Here is a 14,910-nt window from a genome sequence, read left to right as displayed (position 1 = left end):
CTGCCATTATGAAGTTTCACTTTCAATGCAATCGACACTCCACATTTCTGGAAAAAAGGGACATCAATGAAGTACAGTGTATTGCATTTCAGAAAACAAATCTTTTCAAATCATTTCAATAAAAGACAATAAATATGATAATTCCTAAAATGTTTACAGAACATCAATAATGAAATAATTTATAACGTGTAGACATAGCGATTCAGAATTCACACTAAACGAGGGACACACAGAGAGACAAAAGTGCGACAAATGCGCTTAGACTCAAAAAACAGTTTAAAAATATCAAGCTCAATATAGTGTATTGACATCCTAGTAAAAGAAATAATACAGAACAAACTTCATTGATGGTCTTAGGGAACGTTGATAATTTTTTTTATTACTTTGATTGATAATTTTTTTTATTACTTTGATTGCTCGACTTTTAAGAAATAAAGAGTCCTTGGTGTTTTTCTTAATCTTAATATTTTTTTCTTTCAGATGGCCTTTACACTACACTACAGTAAGTTGTCCGTCCGTCTAGCTGTCTGTCCACCTGTCTGTTATCATTTTTATTAAATCAATGCTACTCTAGCGACAATTTTGGTCGGATTTCAATATAACTTAGTTCACAATTAGAATACAATAGTTACATAATTTATTACATAGTTATGTTTTTGAATTCGATGAAGGTGATTTCATGGTCACCAAAAATAGAAAATTCTGTGATTTTTATTTTAAAACACCACTCTCTCAACAGTTTTTACCTTTTTGGCATACAAGTACATTCTAGGGTACACTTCGATTCAGTATTATCTTTCACATTTTAATTTTGATGTTGCTATGATTTCCAAAATCAAAGATTATGTGTTTTGTTTAGTAACTACAATTTCATTATTTTAGTCTAATATTTTGCAATTAAAAGAGAGTAAATCAGATTCTACATAATTCCGTTGCTAATTTTCATTTAAAAGTCCATTTTTAATCCCCATGTTGAAAATTCAAACCAGTGGATAGTGATATACATTCCCGTCTGGGCACGATGTACCCTCAGATGAAAACTCATTATAATAATCTATATGGCGAAATCCACCTTTCGCTCTTATTTTTTTTTATATAATTTTCAAATATTTTGCATCAGATACATGCATGTTGACAAAAAAATCAGATCTTTTTCAATCTATCAGTACATGTCTAATTGTGACTTCTATTTTTAATACACTCTTTATTAACACTTACATCTCTGACAAAACAATACTCTTATGTTTATATTCATGTTTCAGGAGGAAATAGGTGAAAAAGTGGGTTTTGATGACACACTGGTCACTTCTTTGTTGAAACTAAATCATACAGTGATAAAAGAATGTTTTTTTTAAACTTAATATATAAAAAATATTAGGCTGAAATATTCTCTACCTGTTGTTAAACAATACTTTATTCGTTAAAAATTGTTCTTTAGAGAAAAATAATGAATCTGCTTTCCTTTTTCAGACAACAGGTCAAGATGGACTAAAAATGTTCCTGATCCCGAACAGAATTCAAAGGTATTTGACAGGGATAGACAAAAATTCCCACCTTATTTAAATAATACAAAATGGGAAAAGAAAAGAATTGTACATGTATACCTTACATGTAATATAGTTTCAAATCTAATCAATGTATTCATACTGGTACTATGAAGTCATATGATACCCTCTCCCCCAAATAGTTTTCAAGAAAACGTAAGGCCTTCAAGTAGCAATTAAGATTTTGATGCAAGATTCCTTTAGCACTTTCAAAATGCTTTTAACATTATACTAAAAATGTATTTATGCCTTTTAAATAGAAAATTTTAATGTTCATTTTTCAAGTAGCTTAGCATACAATGAAGCACTCTTTACACTTCCACTGAACTATGAACGATATCATCGATATAATTAAAAACTAATGATCCGTCTGTCCTAATACTTTTATTCAATAGTTCGATCAAAATAGATCTTCAACAGATATTATCAAATGTTTGCATGTTTTAAGAGAGGCGAATAGCAAAGATTTCATATTTTCTCCCTTCTTTTACAATGTCAACATCAATAGTACGGCCTTTCAATTTATACGTCATCAGTTTGAACATGTTGAATAGATGAAATTATTTGTAGAGTTTAACAGGGTTTAGCTCAAAGTTATGTAAAAAAAATCGTAATAGATTATTAACTTTTACATTTATATTTGAGTGAAATAATATTGACTTTATCCAATGCGTCTAAATAGTGTGTATTCTCCAGATGAGCCTTGTTCATATTCATTTATCTGTTTCTGATAAAAGTCTTGAAATTTAATTGGTTAAGCGATTTAATGCTGCCTAACTTCAAGTTCATCATATTGCTAAGTTGCCCCTTCTATGATCTACCAAACAAAAAACAAACTGGATTGAAACATATCTCACAACGCCTCAGAAATACATTATTTAACATGATCCCACGTTAAGCTTCATAATTGACATCAAATATGCAGTTAATGCAGTGTGACTTGCTTCTCTAAGGGAAAGTGATAAATTACATGTAACACTATAAATATTTAGTCTTCTGGAGGACCATTGGCAGGATAAATTCCTTATGTAGACAGTTAGATTTCATGTACGTGAAATGTAAATCTCATGAATCACACGTAAATCACTTAGATAACACCCGCATACGGAGTTTAAGTATTTCAGTTGGTTTGATACGCAAGATCTTGCACTATGTATGAACGATATATAAAACGTCATAAATTATTGAATAAGAAGTTGATGAAATAAGAATTTTAGCTTATATTAGATTATTTAAAATCAATATTTCGTAATTTCTATAGTTGATACAATGACCTCGTCTGCAATTAAAATTTATCATGGATTCAAATGCTGACTAACTTTCTTATACTAATCCATTATCTATACACTGAATTCACGACGGCTTTTCGGTTACTTCCCGATCATGAAAGGGAACACACGGCCGGTGTGACCAGTCAGCAGGAGATGTTCACTGCTCCATGGCACCTGATTCTACCTCATGTTTTGAAGGTCTGAGTTTGCTCGTTTTTTGTACCGTTTTATTGACTTTTGATCTTGAATACAGTTCGTTATTTCCATATGTTTCATGAGAGGTATATATAATACTTGTCTTTAAAATGCATATTGGGCTCGGTTTACGTCTCATCCATGCACTGTGCATTTTTTTTGGTCAAAGCCCGCTTCTTACGTGCCGTATTAAGGACAGATGATACAAACAAATTTTTTCTTTGAAAAAGATTTATATCATGTAAAAGTTTAGAAAAGTGGAAAAACAATGAAAAAGACTTGGAAAAATTGAAATTATTTCAATGAAAACACAAATATAAACAAATCACATTCAGTATATATTTACAAATGAAATTTTTTTTAGAATATGTTACCTCGATGCTAAAAGTGTAAAAATAAACTTTAGAAAAATATACCAAGCCAGGTGAATTTTAAGAGGAAAATCAAAATGGCAAAAAATTTGCAAAATCACATACAGCAAAACTCGGTTAAAACGAAGTCACTGGGACCCGTGAAATAACTTCGCTATATCCGTAATTCGTTATTACCGTATAAGGAATCATTCAATTTATATAGCTGGGGATCCAAGATGACTTTGATATATCCGTAAATTTGCAATATCCGTGTTCGTACTAACCGAGATTTGCTGTAGGCTGATTTTTACCATTTAGGTTTTCCTAATAAAATTTACCTGGCTTGGTATATTTTTCTTAAGTTTATATTACACTTTTTAGCACCAATGTAATATATTCTAAAATTTATTTTCACCTGTAAACTTATACTGAATGTGATTTGTCTAGATTTGTTTTTTAATTGAAATAAAATAATAATTTCCAAGTCTTTCACATATTCCAGTTCTTAAGAGAAAAATTTATAAGAACCATCAACTTTTCTAAACTTGTGACATGATATTAAATATTTTTCAAAGAAAAAAATTGTTTGTATCATCTGTCCTTAAACCTTTGAGTATTTGCATATTTGAAAAAAAAAACACACTATTTCAGCACGTTGGATAAATCCGATATCAAACGAACAGATAGATAAGAAGAGAGATAATGAAGTACATATATTAATATTTTCAAATAAGTAAAGGAAGGAGACATACAGGGATCCAAAAATGTATATGAAATCTTTTCTATGAAGACATGACAAATAGGAGTAAGGGATTTTCTTGCTTTAAAATTGATAAGGGAATATTTTTAAGCATTAATCTAAAAAGAATAATAAATATATATTTTATAACAGAAACTTGATCTGACGGGTTGTATTACGTCGAGTTGACAGGCATGGATCGTCGAGTTTGATCTGATGATCCGTGCCTGTCAACGAGACGTCATACGGTTCTTCGGATCAATTTACTTTTATAATGATAAATTTATGATATACTTACTTATAAATAGCTGAATATAGCAAAATGTACATTTAGATCTATTGCATAATATTTATTCATAAAACAAAACCATAACAACAATGGACTATTTAACGCGCAAGAAAAATAACGTCATGTTTTTGCATACTCCGTCATCAATTTCAGGGAGTGGTGATATGGATTCAGAAAACATGTGTGGTGATCCGGAAAGTCGGATCACGGCGTCACGTGATTGCGTTATATCTACAGTAAAGTTGAGTGGTACACATTAGGTACATGAATATAATAAAAAAGCAAAACCAATTACAGTGGAGACTCAATTATCCGGACGCTTTGGTTCCCAGTCAATTTGTCCGGATATGTGAAGCGTCCTGATACCTGACTCACCAGTTAGAAAAGACATAATTACATTTTGAAATTTTATTCCGATGTAAAAGCGTCCGAATACTGAAGCATCCGGATATCTGGCGTTCAGATATCTGAAGGTCCACTGTATCACGTTTATGCTTTCGACGGTATGCTTACTCTTCCATGACACCTGATCTCACCTCTGATGCTTTGGAGGTTTTTGTTTGCTCTGCTCCTGTTTTGTATTGTTTTAATGGACTTTTGACCTTGATTACAGTTCGTTATCTCCATAATTATGTTTCATTCCTTCGATAGGACAACTTTCTAGTGCTTATTCATCACTTTTGGCTCTTTGAGTAAAATAGAGTTAAAATAAGCATTTGGTTTATGTCAAAAAAAAACACTTTATCTCCTATTTCTTACTAATCTTTTATTCTGACTATAAAAGACAAAAAATATATGAGCATTGATTGTCTTGTTTATGGACTTAAGCAGCCTTGATTGTCAAAATTAATGATAAGGTTCCCCTGTGAATAAATGACTTTTTTATGCTTCAACATTGCATATACTGTTAAAATATATACAGTTTCATTTGCAAGGAAAGTGTTAATTTTTTATACCCCTGATCCAAAGGATAGGGGAAGTATTGTTTTACTCTTGTGTGTCTGTGTTCGTTCTTTAGTTACCAAAATTTTTGATACAGCAACTACAGTATACTAATCAAACATGCTTCAAATTTTAGCAAACTCTTTGTTGAGGCACGTCATAACGTGGGATTTTTTTTTGTACGAGTATGATATTAACTTTCTCTTTATCTAGGCATCTCATGAAACAATACATATCATTTTTTAGCGCAGATTTTCAGTAATTACCCATTGCAGATGCTTGATTTTTTTTTTAGGAAATTCTTTGCTGAAGCATGCCAGATGGAAGTATTCATTTTTTGTTCCACTACGACATACTGTGGAATCATTTTTATTCGTGGGGGTCAATGTTCGTGGGTAACCAAAAATTTTCTGGTTCGTTGATAACAAGGTCTATTTCGTAATTTAACTTTTAATGAATAATAAAACAAATGTCTAAACGTTTGCGGGGATGTAAAATCGTGGGTCAGGATTACCCACGAAAGCCACGAACATTGGTCTCCCACGAACAATTATGATTCCACAGTAAACTTTCTGTTTATCTGTTCGCCTGGCCGTACCACACATAAAACAATTTTTTCAGCAATTTCTCTTCACTGATTCTTGAAATTTTAACCGGAGGGGACTATAGGTTTCCTCTGCGTCTGTTCGTCCGTCTGTCTATCATTCCGTCCATTTGTCTAGCTTTCTGTCAGTCCGTCCCACTTGTTTTTCAGCATTGTTTTTTCTAAACGTTTGCAGATATTGAGGTGAAGTATGGTATGTGAGTATAAGTTACAGATCAAGATTGAATATCGTATACCTGCATTGACTTTTGGCAGAATTTTGGCATTTTGAATTTTTCATATACCCTTAATTAAGATCGAGTTTGTGCTGCGCTAACTTTCGATGGTTGACATAAATATGCACTGATGAAGCGAGAAAAAAACGTTGGAAAAATGAGTTGAATTTTGTCTTAATGTGGCTTATTTCATTAGGTTAAAGGCATTCACAACCTCAAAATCAAGCAGTTGTACCTCGGCAGAACTTTTGTATATTATGCAAGAGGCCCAGGGGCCAAATCGCTCATCTGAGCACATAGGCTAAGAAAAAGCACAGATCAGGTCAGAACTGAAAAGTACTGAGGTAGGGGTGATGGTGTCCTACCATTCCTACCCCAAAGGACCATGATTTGAACAAATTTAAATCTTCAATATATGAAAATGCTTACATGTCAATATGATACCATTCCTACCCCAAAGGACCATGATTTGAACAAATTTAAATCTTCAATATATGAAAATGCTTACATGTCAATATGACTAAACAAGTTTTTCTGTTCTTGGGATCTTTCCTTTTTTTCTATGTAAAACTTAGATTGACCTTTGTGGCCCAAACCTATCCTTTGGAAAGGTGTTATGATTTGAACAAACTTAAATCTACACTAAGGAAGACGATTCCACATTGATATCACTGATCATGGCTTTGAAGTACTTGAGAAGAAGATTTAAGAAGATTTCCATATATACTCCTATGTAAAACTTTCATCAGCCTTTGTGGCCACGCCCTACCCCCAGGGGTCATGATTTGAACAAATTTCAATCTACACTACCTGAGGATAATTCTACATGAATTTCATTTTTCCTGGCCCAGTGGTTCTCCAGAAGATTTTTTTTATTCCAATAATTTTTCAATAATTCGTAATTTTCTTCCCTTAAAACGAGCATCGTCCTTCATTTGAACAAATTTGAATCCCCTTAATCCAAGGATACTTAGTAACAAGTTTGTTTGGAATTGATCTAGTGGTTTTTGAGAAGAAGATGAAAATTGAAAAGTTTACGACGAAAACGACAACCACGACAACAACAACGACAGACAACGGGCAATTAAAATTTTGATCAGAAAAGCTCATTTGTGCCTTCGGCTCAGGTGATAAAAAAAATGAAATCCTGGAGAAAAAAGGGGAACCCGCTTGGGGACATGTATTGCTTATGCAATACGCTCAGATTGCTTCTTTTTATATGAATCTGATGTCGCCTTCCTAATTATCCGTGCATTTGCCCGTAACTCAACCTGACGTGTGCATATATACATGAATGTGTACATATACATCAGAGCGGGGTATTACTAGTGAGCATTTCCTCACAGATGTCTTTCCAATTTTTTTGTCGTTATCACTAAAGATGATGAACCGGCGAGCATGTTTTTTTTTTTATCTTGTCATGATCTTTTTTGCTTTATTTTACCAAAAATGCTCAATTGTTCACCAGGGTCTTATAATAACTACCATTTCCTTGCCTGATAAATTTTTGTCATGACATTGTTATTTGCACATACATTTTCACCGTTGAGCAAATTTCTATTTATGTTACAATTGTATAGGGTCATGTTCTATTAAAATGATTTAGATAAAATATAATGATTTGTGTATCAAGAAATTCAATTGCCTTACTGGATAAATTTCATTGAAACAAATTGTTATTTTGATTGATCATAACATGAAAATAAATAAGTGCGAAGAGCACATTTGTTTGATGATTATGAAATGGATATAAAATTTCAAACGTTCGTATTAAAGTACAATAATTAATCAAAATGTCCACTTGGACACCAAAACGTGAATCTTTCAACATATATTATCAGTATGGCGATAATATATTTGATTTTAGAACGAATCTGGGAATGTTTTTGATGTGAATGGCATATCAGAGTGTATTGAAGATGATGATTTTGATGAAAACTCAATGTCCAGCGCCGAAGAGTTTGAGGATACTCTAATAAAGAATCCAGATCGCAAAAAGAAAGGTAAGATACTATGAGGTACATGTACTTTTTTTAGTCCATAGCTTTAAATTTGTTAGGAAATTTTAATTTTTATTTTCATATTTGTTACTACAGATTTTTAGCCTTTCAAAATTTTGTTTTCGAAAAATTCATGACATTATTTATTTCATAGCAAAACATAAATACAGACGACGAAGAAGACTGAAGAAATCGGCTGCCCGGTGTACCAAAACGATTAACAAGAAATGGGAATTTTTCTGATACATAGTATTATTTTTGCTGGTAAGCCACATTTTCTTCATTAAGTTTTTTAACTTTAATTTTACGTTAATGAATAGAAATAAAACATTCATAATACAATTATTATACACTTACCAGTATGCAATTATTACCAAAGTCGTATATTAACGCAGATATTTCACCAACTATTAATTTTTCTGAATAATTCCCGAAAAAAAATTGTATGTTCACCGTACTTCTAGAGTCATGAATTTAAAGTAAAAAATATATATATATATCATATACTCTCAGAATTTTAACCTTTGAATTTCGATTTGTATCGCGAAACAGAGCAGTCTTCATCAGTGCACAAAACAGTATATTTCCTGACGATAGAATTAGAATTATAGTACCCCCTCCCCCTCTTTGTTAATATTTATCCCTGAATGGGGCAAACGTATGCCTTTAAAAATCCTCAGAATATATGCTGGTTGGTGCAAGTTGGATAAAGTAATTTATTTGGCGGCCGCCATATACTGAAAAATCACATATTTTCGTGGTGACAAATTTTCGTGGTTTGAGGAAAAAAATGTTTGTTCATAAGATTTGAATTCATGGATGAAGAACTTTTTAGTAGTTGTACATATGAATATTTGCATTTCGTGGTCGACATAAATTTTTGGGTTTCTTCATACCACAAAAGCAACGAAAATTAAACCCCCACGAAAATAAGTGATATCACAGTAATATATCTTCCCACCGCCAGAACTATTTTTTGCAGCCGCCCGATGAAATATTTTCCTTCCCGCCAGCTACCGGATTGCGTAGATTCTAAACTTGTTCTGTCTGGAAAACCCATTTTAAGAAATAAAAATATATGAAATATTTTCATTTCTATAGATTTCTACAATAGCCTAAAGCGAGGATTTCTTCAAACTCATTTGACATACGGACCATTGTGTTTGTGGCTTTTGATATTTGTACAGGTATAAATGTTTGTGAGCATTTAATATGTATTTGTGTCTATTCTGTATTAAAATGCGATGTATTTTTTTACTCTGAGGTCCTTACCTCGATGCAATTGCTTAGGCGAAAAGGCTAATGCAAAAAAGCATGTTGTTAGTACGGACATTTTTTTTTCTGAGAATAAAGGGAAATATAGATCTATTAGGTAAAAACCAAAAAGAGGATCATTAATTCCACTTTTAAAAAAGAGTTTTGCAAATGAACTTGTCAACTATTTGCTTAATTACAAAGATTCCTAGTATACAGTCAAGTATTGTTTCATGTATATCAAAAAGATAAAATATGGGACTTAGAATTGGTAGTTATTTTGATTTTTGATGGATTGTTATCTGCGTAACAAGTGCAAATAGAACAAAAAACATATTTTCACGCTGTTTATCCGGGCATGAAAGATACAAAAGGAAGAAAATTCAATACGCTAACTTTCTTAAAAGTTTACCACTGAGGACTTCCTGTAACTTATCAGAAAACTAATATTGAGCAAATCAGTACTGAGTGTATTATTTCTAACTAGAAATTAATATAATTATATCTCATTTCATGTTAATATTATTTATAGGTTTGAAAGTAAATAGAGTCATTTTAAGTAAAACCAAAATGTTTTAAGGAGACATTTTTGTATAGGTATCTACGGCAAATGGAGGTCAAGTATGTGTACCACGTTATTGTCATGAATCAATGGAAACAATTCGAATGGTCCAAGAATGTCCATCAAATGCACATGAATTTGACCGAAAGACGTGCAAAGTGTGCTGATGTTATGCAAAATTGCACTAATCCAGCAAAGTTTAAAGTATCACTGCGTTCTTGATTCAAAAGGACAATTAATAGAAGTCTGTGCAGTGGAATTCAGCAGCATAAACGGTACAATTTAATTTATTGTGATTCTTATTCAAAAATATTTAAATAAAAGTATGGTAAAAGTTTTTATTTTTTATCTGCTATGACAAACAGTGACTGCTTACACACAGTCAAATATGTTTTCTAGTATGTAATAATTAATAACAGAAGAGATATACTTAAGCTTCAAATGTTAATACACCTGCATTGCTGTAGAATTATGATCTTTGTCAAACGCTTTAACTGAATGTGGGGGATTTTCAATATTAATTGGATGTGTTGCATGTACGTCTGATGGTCTGTCCACGTATGCGCCATTCTTTTTTCTTTCCGCAAAATATCGTTAGAAGCCTCTGAGCTTTTGAAATTTTACGAGAAAAAACACCCTGCAGCATACGGATAACCCAGTAGTCAAGGTCTTACATTCGTACATTTTGCTTGTGTGCAAAACTTCCATTTTCGAGCGATAGAACGAGAGCCGTAGGAGATTTTGCAATAGTTATCTTTATACAAAGAACTAAAGGACTTACTCACCTGCCCCTCTTAAAATTTCCTTCTCTTTACATCCCTTCATTTTCTTTTCAGCTCTTCTGAGCCAAAGGCTCAAAGAGCTAATGCTATGGCCATTTATGCGGTGTGCAATGTGCATTAACGTTTTAGAATATGTGCCATTACTCAAGAACCCCTTGGCCAATCAGTACCAAATTTGTCAACGGGTATACTTGGCCCAAGGACTACCATTTATACTAAATAAGGGTTGGGACCCTTAAACAAGGAGAGATAATCAGGAAAACAAAACCAAAAGTACTGGTTGCTAAAATTTCTTCTTCTCCATAACCAACGTGCAGATTTTCACCAAACTTACAAACAAGAATCAGGATATGACGAAGATAAAATTTGCACGTGGAAAGGGCGTGGCCTCAAGGTCACTTCAAAGTTGACCTAAATTTACAATTTATTAAAAACGTCTATATTTTGCGTACTATAAGAATTAGGATCATCAAATCTTGTAAGTTGATGCATCTTATGATTTCACATCATGTTAACTCAAAAGTAGGTCACGGTGACCTAATTTTTAAATTTTGCAGGGATTTGTTTTCAAATTGATTTGAAGGCATATTTTGGGCACCTTAAGGCCTATGATCATCAAACTTTGTCAGTTGATACATCTTGGGTCCTCAAATAATGTCAACTTAAAATTAGGTCACCTTGACATATTTTTTGAACTTGATGACTTATCTTTTTAAAAAAAATTAAATCCTATTATTTCAGACACTGGGAGGTTTAAAATAATCAAATTTTGTACTTTGATGCATCTTGAGACCTTAAATCATATATATGAAAAAGAAGGTCATTGTGACCTATTTTTTTTAATTTTGCCGACACTTGTATTCAAATTGTTTAAAATGCATATTTTGATTACTTTCAGACCTTCGATCATCAAACTTTGTCAGTAGATGCATCTTGGGTCTTTTAAAATTGTTAACCAAAAAGTAGGTCACGATGACCTACTTTTGACATTTTATGGCTATATATAAGTATCATAGGTATTTATTGGCTTTGAATCATCAAACTTAGTGAGTTGATGCATATTTGGTTTTCGGAGATTGACGACCAAAAAGTAGGTCACGATGACCTACTTTTGACATTTTATGGCTTTATTCAAATATCTCCGGTACTTATTGGCTTAGAATCATCAAACTTTGTCAGTTGAAGCATCTTGGGTTTTCGGAGAGTGGCGACAAAAAGACGGTCACAGTGACCTTATTTTGACATTTTGTGGCTATATTTAAGTATCTCAGGCACTTATTGGCTAACAATCATCAACCTTTGTCATTTTAGTCATCTTGGGTTTTCGGAGAATGTCGACCAAAAAGTAGGTCACGGTGACCTACTTTTGAATATCTCAGGTACATGTATGTATTATCTTAGAATAATCAAAATTTGTCAGTTTAGGCACCTTGGGTTTTCAGAGAACATCGACCAAAAAGTAGGTCACTGTGACCTACTTTTGACATTTTATAACTAAATATAATTATATCTGTTACTTATTGGCTCGGAATCATCAAACTATGTCAGTTGAGGCATCTTGGGGTTTCATTGAATGAACTACTTTTAAAAATCTAAGGTACGTTTTGGCTTAGATTCATCAAATTTTGTTAGTTTAGGTATCTTAAGTTTTTGGATAACTTCGACCAAAAATTAGGTCATCGGGACCCTTGTTTGACATTTGATGGCTATATCTAATTATCTCTAATACTAATTGGCTTAGAAATGTCAAACATTGTCAATTGATGCATTCTGGGTTTTCAAGAATGTTATCAAAAAGTAGGTAATGGTGACCTACTTTTGAATATCTCCGGTACTTATTTAATGAGAATCATCAGTCTTTGACAATTAATGTATCTTGAGTCCTCATAAAATTTCAGTCAAAAGGTAGGTCACAGCTACCTACTTCTGGTATTTTATAATTATATTATATTATCTTCAGTCTTAACTGGATAAATATTATCAAACTTTGTAAGTTGATGCATTTTGGGTCTTATGATACAAATAGAGCTTGAGGCTTCTACTGGAAGGTGATAGATATTTCAATTGATCAGAAGAGCGATTCAAGCCCCGTGGGCCCCGGGGTTCTTGTTTCCTATTAAGGGGACACATTCAGTGAATAACTTTGAAATATTAGTCTTTGGTCATTATTGCTGTAGATCTTGTAATGCAGATAAAGAGCAATTTCAGGCGTAAGGTTTTCGGTTGATTGGTCTGTGGAGACGACATCAAAGGATGAAAATATGGATAAAACATAAAGAAAGCAGAATATGTTTAACTAGGAATTGTACTTGATTGAACAATTCTGGAAAGTGTAGAAAATTGCCTCAAAATGCGATAATTTTTTTTGCCTTTAATTGCACCTTGTATAATTATTTGCATAAGGGATCTGTAGCATTGAAGACTGAAAATAAAACTAAAATTTAAATTCTACAGTTCTGCAGCTACATGTATGTTAAATATACTTGTATGCTAGCTCTATTTCAGCACTTTCCATAACTTAATCTACTTGAATTATACCATTTCCCGCGGGACACAGTTTAATCCGTTTAATACCCATATCATCCTCCTCAATATACAGAGTAAAACAAATTGGCATATTTTTATAATTATAGCTATACAGTACATAAAAAGGCCATCATGTTTAAAAAAGAAAATAAAGAAATGGGTTTTAAAATTAGACATTTACTAAACATTGATTGTCTGTTATAATAATGAAATTAAACATGTAAATGTCAATATTTAATTTCTTGTAGGACTATGTATTAGTATAACCACGGTGGACAGAGGTTGCAAAATAACGATAGAATATGTAAAGATTGCTTTAGCAACCGCATTATGTCACCTAAAATGTATCAGTGTAAGTTTTCTTCTCCTCCAATTTATAGTGAAGGAAAATTTCAAAACCTTTTGTTGAAAATTTTTAAAAAACAAAAGAAAGTTTATTTTATGTATCATATTTTTTTTCAAATATCATTATGCTTCTTAAATATTTTCCCTTAAAGTAGTTCTATACTCGCACTACGTCATTTACGAATAGTAAAACTGGAACCGCGCGTCCTTTTCCGAGATGAGAGTTTTTAACTATATTGGTTTGAGTTTTACTTAGCGTTTTAAATATCCGGTAACGATTTTCCTCGAAGTCGATCGCGTCAACAAACACATATTCTACAGTTTAAGGATAAATTAATTAAAAGGAAAAGGCTGGGAACAACTTTCGGTTGACAGAAATTATTAGGTAATAAAACGATATTTCAGTGAATGATGCATGTTTGATATGCCGGGTCGAAAACACAGACCATATACATGCTACTTCAGAACATGAGTCACGACTGTATCAAACTATCGAGGCGACTATTGTCTGCGGCCAAGTTGAAGCTAATAGTCATAATTCGGAAGAAAAGTAATACTACGATTTGACTTAGAAAATTTATGGATTTTTCTAATCAAACATGACAAAATTTACTTTAAATAATAATAATTGCATAAAACACATACCCCCCCCCCCAATGCCACCCCAACCCCAAAAAATTACTTTTGAATAAGTATTTGACAAAAGTTGATTCACTTTCAAACTTTTTTACTTTCTGTAACAAAATCATCCAGTTTCTTAGAATCAGTGAATTACTTTCATTTTCATCGTCTCCAATTTAAAGACAAGTGTTTATTTTTATTTTCGAGTAAAATAGATAAATTTTAGGGACAATAGGTTTTGGGTGTGTATAATTATTGTTTTAAATAATGTATAAGCTTGTTAATACAAGTATACACTCAAACATTAACAGTATAACAGAAATAGGTGGCAATACATTACTTCTGGAAGAAAGAAAATAGGGGGGTACCTTTAGTGAGAGCTCATACCACGAAAAAAGCGTCAACATATAATTTTTTTAAGCTTTTTATTTTTTTTAAAATAATTTATAAAAATAATGAAAATTTACGAAGTTTGAGTCCATAATTTTTCTTTAAATACCGAGATTGTCCCGGAAGCATATTTTCTCACATTAAATTTTGATACAATAGCTTAACAAAGTGCATCTATTTATAATAATTCATGCAAAACAATGATATTTTATTGTTTAATAACATGTTTCTACTCTATTTTGGGTATTGAAGTTGAATATTTAGACTTATATTAATTT

The 14,910-nt window shown here is 32.1% G+C and overlaps 1 long non-coding RNA gene across 2 annotated transcripts; it reads left to right on the top strand.

Moving 5' to 3' along the window:
• Nucleotides 1–478: 478 nt before the first annotated feature.
• On the top strand, nt 479–8,416 carry LOC134275536 (uncharacterized). Of its 2 annotated transcripts, XR_009993840.1 has the most exons (4): nt 479–502; nt 1,471–1,523; nt 8,020–8,155; nt 8,307–8,416. It is a non-coding gene; the product is annotated as an uncharacterized LOC134275536 (long non-coding RNA). The 2 variants fall into 2 exon arrangements; XR_009993841.1 differs by lacking the exons at nt 479–502; nt 1,471–1,523 and adding an exon at nt 4,539–4,651.
• Nucleotides 8,417–14,910: the final 6,494 nt, after the last annotated feature.

The sequence above is a fragment of the Saccostrea cucullata genome, unplaced genomic scaffold, assembly GCF_032062105.1.
Source record: "Saccostrea cucullata isolate Sc308-1 unplaced genomic scaffold, CSIRO_AGI_Scuc_v1 ctg7273, whole genome shotgun sequence".
NCBI classification, from domain to species: Eukaryota; Metazoa; Mollusca; class Bivalvia; order Ostreida; family Ostreidae; genus Saccostrea; species Saccostrea cuccullata.
Note: the sequence above shows the minus strand (reverse complement) of the source record. Positions and strands in the feature narration are given on the sequence as shown.